Below are 10603 nucleotides of genomic sequence, written 5' to 3' on the forward strand. Positions count from 1 at the left end.
AGTAAACACTTTCCTCCCCGACATTCAGAACGGGAATAAACACTTTGGCCTTGTGACCAAAAATATACAGACTATTTCGTCAAACTTTAGTCATTAAACTTACTAACACATTCTAATGATGTAAATAGTCTAATTTGACTGGTGAGTTACGGCTAAATGTAAATCTCGCTGAACTTGTAATAAAGCACAAAGTGATAAAATGAATAAGAGTACGAGTTGATAACTGAGTCTCGGTGTATTTAATACTCCCTCAGCCCTTAAATAATGATGTTAGCTCTGTGCAGAAAGGTCAGTGAAGCAAACTGAACTGCAGTGCTGTAATTACTAACAGACTGCCAAAAGAAACTGCTGATGAATAAATATCAAGTGAATTGTGTTGAGATCTAATGACTTATATTATTACCACATCTGTTCATGGACATCTGTGTAATTAGCTGTATTTTATTATTACACTTACAGATTCTAACGATGTTTAATCACTTTGTCCGTCCGACCTGAGTCCAGTTTACATTCAGTCTGTGTCTATAATATGTTCACTGAAAGGGTTTTTAACCGTAGACAAATAAAACAGGACGATGGAGATGTACCGACCTGAGGTCCAGGAAAGCCAGGGTTTCCTTTTGGTCCACGATCACCGTTTTCCCCTCTGCTTCCCTGCAGAGACAACAAAAACTTTAGGTTTAGGACAGTGTAACCCAAATGCATGCAGGTTATTATGAGTATAACATCTGTCTGTACTCTTAGTCTTGTTATATCCAGTATGTCTAAAGATATACTCATTGTTAGTATTAATGTTTACAGCAGCAAAGTAACTCAATAAGTTTATCTGACATCACAATTAGCGAGTGACGTTTAGAAAGATCATCCGTCTGTATCAGTCCCTCCTCCTCTCTCCTGGCTGCAGGTAACGTTACCGGGTAGAAGGAGGAGCGGCTGGTTTGTCTCAGCCAGCAGCTGAGTTTTAAAGACTACAGACCAGTCTGTGCTCCAGACATTTCTATTTAGCTTGTTTTTAACATTTGGCTAATGCCAAGCTAGCGTTAGCTGTGCTTGTTAAAACATACAGGATGAGCTACTGAGGACAGAGATGATTAAATCAACCCTTTGCACATGTTTAACGTTACCTTACAGACAGGTGTATTGATAAAGTATTGTCTTTTTACTTGCAAAGGTTTTATTGCACATACTTACAGTAACGAACTAGCTGTCATCAACTAACGCTACAGTAGTTTGGAGCTAACGTTGGAGACTCTTGTTTGCCTAAAGACAATATGTGTAATCACAGAACGTACAACCCAACCACCAGAAATATCAGAGGTGTGATAATGTCCCTGACGAGTAGTTTGCACTTAACCCTCACCGTATTCCACCGCGACAGCGCAGCCTCTCGCTCTGCTGCCGCTGTGTGTGTGTGTGTCTGTAGGAGCCAACAGAAAGCAGGCAGTGACACCCGCCCGCTTCAAATTAAATCAGACTTGATGCTCGAGACATAACATTACACCATAGGACCGGCAAGTCTCAATAGCACTATCGATAAACTCGAACTGTTGAGATTATTTCTTAAGGGGCTTTGTTGATGTAACAAGGAAAGGTAAGACCGGTCTAGCTTGCAGTAATTTAGCTGACCCCTAAGTGTTTATCTGACATTTATGGCTTTAGGGTATTTCTCACATGTACTTGTCCTGGACATGTTTAACAACAATAGACTGATTAGTTGGAGACAGTAGCTCAGACGTCAGGCTAGCAGATATCAGTGTTAATCTTACAAGGTTGAGTCCGATAAGAATGTTTACAAGACCTCGCTGGCTCCACAGAGTACAACTCATGGATAGTGAGAGATTACAATATGACGAAGCATGGAAGTCTAAACATCAGATAGATTAGGTGTTCTAGGTGGAAGCTAATAGAGAAACCTACAGGCACTAGGGGGAAGACAGAAACATAAAAGGGATCACAAGATGTAATCCTTAAGATTTAGTGTTGGCATTTGACGTGTTCACATGTTGTACGCTGGCACTGTATCTCCTCGGCCGGGCTCAATAGACTAAAATTGTAGCCCTGACCCTGGGTCTTCAATGCACATGTGTAGGCGTAGCGTGTACGTGTGTACCAGCTTCACTGGAGTTGTGCCGTGCTGTCCGCACCTCGCGGGACTTTCAGATTATTTATCACCGTAGATTAACCACACAAAGAATATTATATTGTTTTTAAATAACCGGCTACTTGGAATAGACCGCTGTCAGCAGCAAGGCATGTTGTTTTCTTAACTTCGTTCAATGTATACCACAGAAACAAAACATTTATACAGCACACGGCACAGAAGAGGGTAAAAAACTCCCTAGGGAGGTAAAGCTGGCATGTCCAGTTGGGAAGAGGCCTCGGGGAATAACAGGACTAGGTGGAGAGATTATATCTCCACAGTGGACTGGAAACGCGCCTCAAGATCCCCCAGTCAGAGCTGGTTAATGTGGCTCAGGAAAGCTGGAGCTGCCGCCCCGCGACCCAACCCCAGACAAGCGGCTGAAGATGGAGTGACGGAGGAGAGGAAAAAAACTGGTGGGAAAACTTTTGGATGAGACGTTGGATGCAAACATAAGGGCAACCACAACTCTACAGAGAGTTCATGGCGACAGAGAGCTTCATCAGAGCGAGCTGGCTTCATGTTCGCATGTTGTTGTGTGATCACTCACCTGTGGACCAGAAGCACCCGGGGGGCCCCGAAGTCCTATTGCTCCCGCCTGTCCAGGTAGACCCTGCAAAAAGACACAGAGAGTTCAAACAGAGCATTTTAGTGTGTAACAGATATCCAGATCTTTGCCTACAGAGCGGAGTGTTGTTCCTCTCTTACCTTCTCACCCGGCGGGCCTCTTCTTCCATTGGGACCCTGCACAGCAGAATAATGTGTTATTCGCTGCATGCTGCTTTGCTTGGCTGATTCACATACAGGCTAGGTAGGGCGTGAACACTTTCAGATGTGACAGAACAGGGCTGGAACCTGATGTCATTCAGAAATTTATTGACGTTTTACATTTGTAAAAATAATACAGCACTTTGATGTATAATCAGTTGACAATAGCAAGTACAGTGAGGGTAAAAAAACTATATGATCCCCTGATGATTTTGTACGTTTGCCTGCTGACAAAGAAATGATCAGTCTATAAATTTAATAGTAGGTTTAATTGAACAGTGAGAGACAGAAAAACAACCAACAAATTCTGAAAAACGCATGTCAAAAATGTTATAAATTGATCGGCATTTTAATGAGTGAAATAAGTATTCGACCCCCTCTCAATCAGAAAGATTTCTGCCCCCCAGGTGTCTTTTATAAAGGTAACGAGCTGAGATTAGGAGCACACTCTTAACGTGAGTGCTCCTAATCATGTTAGTTACTTCTATAAAAGACACCTGTCCACAGAAGCAATCAATCAGATTCCAAACTCTCCACCAAGGCCAAGACAAAAGAGCTGTCCAAGGATGTCAGGGACAAGATTGTAGACCTACACAAGGCTGGAATGGGCTACAAGACCACCGCCAAGCAGCTTGGTGAGAAGGTGACAACAGTTGGAAAAAACACAAAAGAACTGTCAATCTCCCTCGGCCTGGGGCTCAATGGAAGATCTCATCTCGTGCAATGATCATGAGAACGGTGAAGGATCTTGTCAATGACCTCAAGGCAGCTGGGAACATAGGCACCAAGAATACAATCGGCAACACACTACGCCGTGAAGGACTGAAATCCTGCAGCGCCCATAAGATCCCCCTGCTCAAGAAAGCACATGTACAGGCCCGTCTGAAGTTTGCCAATGAACATCTGAATGATTCAGAGGAGAACAGGGTTAAAGTGTTGTGGTCAGATGAGACCAAAATCAAGCTCTTTGGCATCAACTCAACCCCCAAAACACCGTCCCCACTGTCAAACATGGAGGTGGAAACATTATGCTTTGGGGACACCCCCAATGCAATGTTAATGCTAAGGGGGCAGGAAAACACCGCATCAAAGGGACGATGGACAGAGCCATGTACCGTCAAATCTTGGGGGAGACCCTCCTTCGCTCAGCCAGGGCACTGAAAATGTGTCGTGGATGGGTATTCGAACATGACAATGACCCAAAACACACAGCCAAGGCAACAAAGGAATGGCTCAAGAAGAAGCACATTAAGGTCTTGGAGTGGCCAAGCCATTCTCCACACCTTAATCCCATAGAAAATCTGTAGAGGAAGCTGAAGGTTCGAGTTGCCAAACGTCAGCCCCAATACCTTCATGTTTTACAGAAGATCTGCAAAGAGGAGTGGGACACATCCCTCTTGAGATGTGTGCAAACCTTCTGGCCAACTACAAAAAACGTCTGACCTCTGTGATTGCCAACAATGGTTTTGCCACCAAGTACTAAGACTTTAATGAGACTTTTGTCTCATTAAAATGCAAATCAATTTATAACATTTTTGACATGCGTCAGAATTTGTTGGCTGTTTTTCTGTCTCTCACTGTTCAAATAAACCTACTGTTAAAATTATAGACTCATCATTTCTTTGTCAGTAGGCAAACATACAAAATCAGCAGGGGATCAAATAGTTTTTTCTCTCACTGTAATAGTAATGACAAAATGTAAAAATACTGAAGTCCTGCATTCAAAAAGAACAGAAGTATTATCAGCATAAAATACCTCTAGTGTCCTGAAATGTAGAGAAGTAGAAGCATAAAGTAAACACCGTATACTGCAGATGGTCACAGGCATATATACAGTGTATGATAACACAAACTGGACATCAGAAATCTCACCGGGTTTCCTTCGATTCCACCCTCACCTGGCCGTCCGTCCGGTCCAGGTGGACCCTGTGGATTTAAATACAATGTGATAAGAAAGGAATATAATAAAATTATTTAGGACTCATGTAAAGTTAAAAGCTTTGTTAAAATAGAGATTATTTTGCTGTGAAAAATTCCCAACCCTGGGTGCAGATTTGTAGACTATTGGAGCTGACGGTTCAGGAAATATTTTGGATCATCCTTTACACCTCTGTTGGTTATGTACAGTCTCTAAATACCACAGTACCCAGTGTGTTGCTGAATTGATCCTAAAACCTGAATTTATTCAAATTGATGATTTTTAACAACCTCTAACTTTAACCTATTATTAGCTGCAAGTCTGAAAAAGTGGGAAATTTTCTAAAACGCAGCAACGACGAGTGAATTGTTCTTATGACCTCATTCATACCTCATTTTTTGAGGGGGGTGCCTACAGATTGCCCTAACTTTAAATAAAGTGTTTCCCATATATACTTTACTTGGGTGAGCCACACAGGTAACAGCTGCAAAATTATATCTGGTGACTCATTTTAGCATTTTGCAGAGAAACACACAGACAGATGTTATCTGGTATTACGTTACAAGACATGGTGGAAATTTTACAAGCACGGAGCGACAGTGAAGGCACCACTGCAGATATCACTCACTACCACGTTGGTTTTGAGCCACATGTGGCGTACCTGCTGCTGTGAAAACAGAATCGCCGGAGAGTTTATTAAATGTAGAGCTGGGCAATACGGCCAAAAATGTTATCAAAATAAAAAAATTACATTGTTTGATATCAATGATTATCAGGATAAATTTCAATCATTATTTCTTTCAAGTTCAAAGGCTGATTTTTGCTCCTGAGTGAAAGTTGAAGAAACCAGATAGTTAATTGTGGTTTTAAACTTTTCGGCAGAACAAACACTTGATGCCAAATAAAGCCCGATCAATATGGATTTTAGAGGGACGATGCCGATATTCAAGTGAAAAAGAGCCGATTTATGAGCCGATATTTAGATTTAGAGAATGATTGGGATAGTAGACCACTTTACTGTATAAACTACACTTAGAACAGGCCGATATTGAAAGCTGGTATGTATGTGGGCTATAAAACTGTTTCCTAAATAGATTATGTTAATAAAATAGATTACATGTTCACTTTTTGAGACTGTTAATTGCACATCAATAAATATTTGTTGCTGGAAGGTGCAAATTTTCAGCCATCTGTAAACAGAAAGAGTGAGAGAATAAGCATGTGTATTTCACTTTACACATAATCTGCCATGTTTTCAATGTAGCACATTCACATCCAGTTCATCCCTTTACCAGCACTCTTTAATTCTAGCCAAAGCTACGAGAAACTATTTGTCATCATTTGTCTAAATCATGCCGCCTAGGATGCAGTGAGCTGGTGTTGAATGCGTCTAATACAACGTGACTCTCTACAGCGAGGACCTGCAGCTTTGAGATTTCATTTAAATATCGTTATATCTATAACCGGAGCCGTTACGGCTCAGCGTTTCACCTCTACAACATCACACAAAGAGGAGCTACAGGAAGCCGTGTTAGATTCTTCTTCAGCTCACGTTTATTTACATGTCCGCTCCGGTTTAATCATTTCAGACACGCCGACTATCTGCAGACAGGTTATACACCACTTCCCTGGGATGTTACTTACCGGTAAACCTGGGTTCCCGGGTTCTCCTTTGGCTCCTGGAGTGGTGTTATCAGCGCCCGAGTCGCCCTGTCAGACAGAACACAAAGCCACAGTCTTATCTCACTCATAAAAGTCATAAAAGATGAACTCCACAAAGTGTTTAGTGGAGCTTCCAGCTGTGTTTGGCTGTACGGCTGTCTAACAGGAGTCACAGATTCTTGTTGTCTATATATTGTGTATATTACAGATATTTACTGATGTCCTTCTGAAAACATGATGGCAGCTTATTGTGCAGAGATGCGGAGAGCTTTGCCAAAAACTAATTTGGAAGGACCCTCTCTTTGTTTGTCTATTAGCTGCTTTTCTCAAGCAGTCTAAGGATTTGGTAGAGATCTGCAGGTCTTTGCTTTTAGCTCAAGGTTTTGTTTATTATGGAGGACCACTTCTGACATAAAGGGAAATAAATACAGAAAAATAAATGCTCAAATAAATAAGCATCTGATTAAATGCACAAAAAATATAAATGTAGGCAGTAATTAAATTATACAGTGAGACATAAATGTATATATCTCTTTTAATGAGCTTCTTTATTTATTCACCTTTGTAATAATTACCATATTTATTTATTGTCTGTTATAATCTTCAGCTTCATTTAGTAATTACTTCTTTTTTTAAATGTATTTATTTATGTCTGTATTTTAATATTTTAGTTTGTTTGCATTTTCTACCCTATTTATTTCCCCCATGGTATTTATTTCTGCCTATCCTTTTTCTCTTTGCATTTCTGCCTCATTAAGCAAATGAGGAGGGGCTGTGTCTCAAGGGGTGAACTTCTCTCCTATTAGTGGACCAGTCAGACGGGAGAGCTCTACTTTACCCGCACACAACAACAAGCATGCTCCTCACACAGTCCGATGGCTTCCTTCAGTGCACTGAGGTATTTATAAACTCTATTTGAAGACAATACTACATGTCTTCCTTCTTTTTCGCGTGGACGCTCTGACCTACAGAGTTTTCATTTAGCAACTTACACGGCTACAGAACTACAGGGAAGTGAGCCGTTGTTTGTCAGCTAGCCACAGCTAAATCTGGAGTGCATTCATATTCGAGTATTTACGGTAAATGCTCCCACACGGACCAGCTCGTTGCTGTGCTACTATCAGCTGCTGTTTCAACAAATACGGCATTCGGGGTAAAAATTCAACCGTGGTGTTGTGTCGGGAGATGCACTGACTTAACCAGCGGTGAGAAAGAAATATTATGAATACTACATGTAATTTGTTAAGCTATGAGGAGAGGAAAAGTTCGCTAGCCGCTAGGCAAATTTATGTAGTGTTAATATCATAATACGTTAGGGCTAAAGCTAGCGGTGGTGACTAACAAAAGTAAACTAATTTTGACAGTTATCATAAAGAAGAATTTCATGATTCTATTAAATGTGATTGCTATTAAGCCGTGTTTTATGTGTGGTAATGTAGTCAGTTTAAAGTCAACTTTTCTGCACTTGAAATGATTTAATGTAGGCAAGTTACTGTTCTTTTATGTCTTGCACAGAAGACAGACGAGGAGGCATGCAGAGAACGTAAATACAGAGGAAGAATGGGAGAACAGTACACATCTTATCGTTCCTGTGTGATTAAAGAGCATGGGAAAACAGTGGGTACTTTTAATACAACCCTAATATTACTGTGTAACTACTAGGAGAGTAAAGGTACATCGTACCAGACCATTTCGGTACAGGACTTTCGGGATGTTGCACATGCGCACCGAATGCAGTCTTTAACATCATTAGGCTTGTTTTGTGTGTGGAACATATGTAAATTCTGAGTTTCCACATGGACATATTAAGTGGCGGATCAAATCTCCGCCTTGCAGCGCTACACAAACAGCTGCTTTAGCCCCGCCTCTCACTAACTAGTGACTTAAACATCACGGCCAGAGCAGAGAAGCCAGAGCTTTAAGACCCTCCTTATTTGTTAAGGTCTTCTGTTTGAGAACACTTCGGTTTCCAGTGAAATACAACAACGAACAAGTCGATAAGACAAAAGCAGCGGGCCGACATTTCTCAGCAGTGATCGGGTTTGTTTCTGGCAACACGTCAAAGTCAAAAAATGAGCCCAGTGCAAATGCCTTTCGGCATTTAAACAGACTTATCTGAGCAGGCCTTCAAGCTGGGACTGATGATGCTCATAGACGGAATAAAAGAAGAAGAATGCTGCACTGTAATCCATATTATACATTTTTTATTATATTTTATTAGCTATATGTGGTGTTGAAATGAGAATATTTTATTTAGAACTTTGTGCAGCAGTATTTTATTTCTTTTTCCTTTATATAATTTATTCATGATGTGTAATTTGGAAGTTTGTTTAAATAATTGTAAATTAATTTGGATGTTTACAGAAGTTCATAATAAACCAGCATGTTTGCATTTTCCCCCCTTACTGTACCAAAAATAAACCGAACCGTGACTCAAAACCGAGTACATACCAAACCAAGATTTTTGTGTACCGTTACACCCCTAGTAACTACAGGACAACAAGTGGAGAACATTCAAGATTTTTTACATCTGTCTGTATAGTTTATTCATATTGTGTAATGAATGAAAATAAATAGGCCTACTTGGCTCCTCTCTACTTGGACATTTAAGATTAGCTTGTTTGATCCACCTTTATACACATGTGACATTACGGTACAACTTGAGAAAGGTGAGTTGTTTTCCGCTCCAGCCTGCCTAAAAATGAAAAGCATTTTTGGAAATAAATGGGCTTTAACAGCTGCTGCAGTGCAGCTATTAAATTTGAACTTAATATTCTAAATCATGCAATGAAGAAGAAGAAATGCATAATAAATCCTGGGACAAAATCTGTCCACAAATACTGTACAGCATGTAGTCTGATGAACAAGCCTTGTATTATAGCTGACTCGGGCACTGGAACGTTTCATTTTTTAATTCACGTAATCATAGTTGTCCACAACTCAAATCAGAATTTAAGGAGAAGACTTCCTATCAGAAAGGAAGGTATTTCAATGTACAACTGCAGTCCAATAATTTCCCTGACATTTCCCCGGCTTCTCAAAAACAACGGCTCCCTTTACCGCAGTTCTGTGTCCGTGCTTGCAGCAAACTGAAAACACTGTCAGAGCGTCCACACGAAAAAGGAAGGAAGACATGGCTGGTAGAATTGTCTTCAGATAGAGTTGCTAATCACTTCAGTTCACTAAAGGAAGCCATCTCTTCTGATTGTGTGGGGGGCAAGGCTTGTTGATGTGTGAGTTTAGAGTGGGCCTCTGCTGTCTGACTGAGAAGTTCACCCCTTCAGACACACATTTGCATAATGGGGCAGAAATGCATAGAGAAATGTAAAAAGAGGATGCAGAAATATATAACCCTTGTGGAAATAAATAGGGTAGAAATGCAAAGGAAGAATAAAACAGACAAAAATATTAGCACACATAAATAAATACATTTAAAAAAATAATTAATAAATAAAGTTGAAGATTGTAAACAGACAATAAATATGGTAATTATTACAAAGGTGAATAAATAAAGAAGCTAATTAATTGTGTGACCTCGCTTGCTGTGATTGGCCCTCTTATTGCAGGTGAACACATGAGAAAAAGGCCCTCAGAGCGATACATTCTACAAATTTTGCACTGTTTGTGTTCGGTAATCTATACTTTTAAATACGTGCGATTTAATCTCCCTGAAAGTCACACTCAATGTGTGAACAGATTTATAGAGTTGAAGAACAGATACAGTGGGTATGGGAAAGTATTCAGACCCCTTTAAATTTTTCACTCTTTGTTTCATTGCAGCCATTTTCCAAAAATCCAAAAAGTTCATTTTATTTCTCAGTAATGTACACTCAGCACCCCATCTTGACAGAAAAAAACAGAAATGTAGAAATTTTTGCAAATTTATTAAAAAAGAAAAACTGAAATATCACATGGTCATAAGTATTCAGACCCTTTGCCGTGACACTCATATTTAACTCAGGTGCTGTCTATTTCTTCTGATCATCCTTGAGATGGTTCTACACCTTCATTTGAGTCCAGCTGTGTTTGATTATACTGATTGGACTTGATTAGGAAAGCCACACACCTGTCTATATAAGACCTTACAGCTCACAGTGCATGTCAGAGCAAATGAG

General features: G+C 40.2%; 1 long non-coding RNA gene across 1 annotated transcript in view; it reads right to left on the reverse strand.

Moving 5' to 3' along the window:
* Positions 1-581: 581 nt before the first annotated feature.
* LOC123967621 overlaps positions 582-10603 on the reverse strand; it is a 19514-nt gene continuing 9492 nt past the window's right edge. The window contains exons 5-9 of the long non-coding RNA XR_006824295.1: positions 6471-6536; positions 4781-4834; positions 2849-2884; positions 2691-2753; positions 582-654 (exon numbers count right to left, since the gene is read on the reverse strand). This is a non-coding gene — a long non-coding RNA (uncharacterized LOC123967621). The remainder of the gene's footprint in view (positions 655-2690; positions 2754-2848; positions 2885-4780; positions 4835-6470; positions 6537-10603) is intronic.

The sequence above is a fragment of the Micropterus dolomieu genome, linkage group LG03 (genome assembly GCF_021292245.1).
Source record: "Micropterus dolomieu isolate WLL.071019.BEF.003 ecotype Adirondacks linkage group LG03, ASM2129224v1, whole genome shotgun sequence".
Lineage (NCBI taxonomy): Eukaryota > Metazoa > Chordata > Actinopteri > Centrarchiformes > Centrarchidae > Micropterus > Micropterus dolomieu.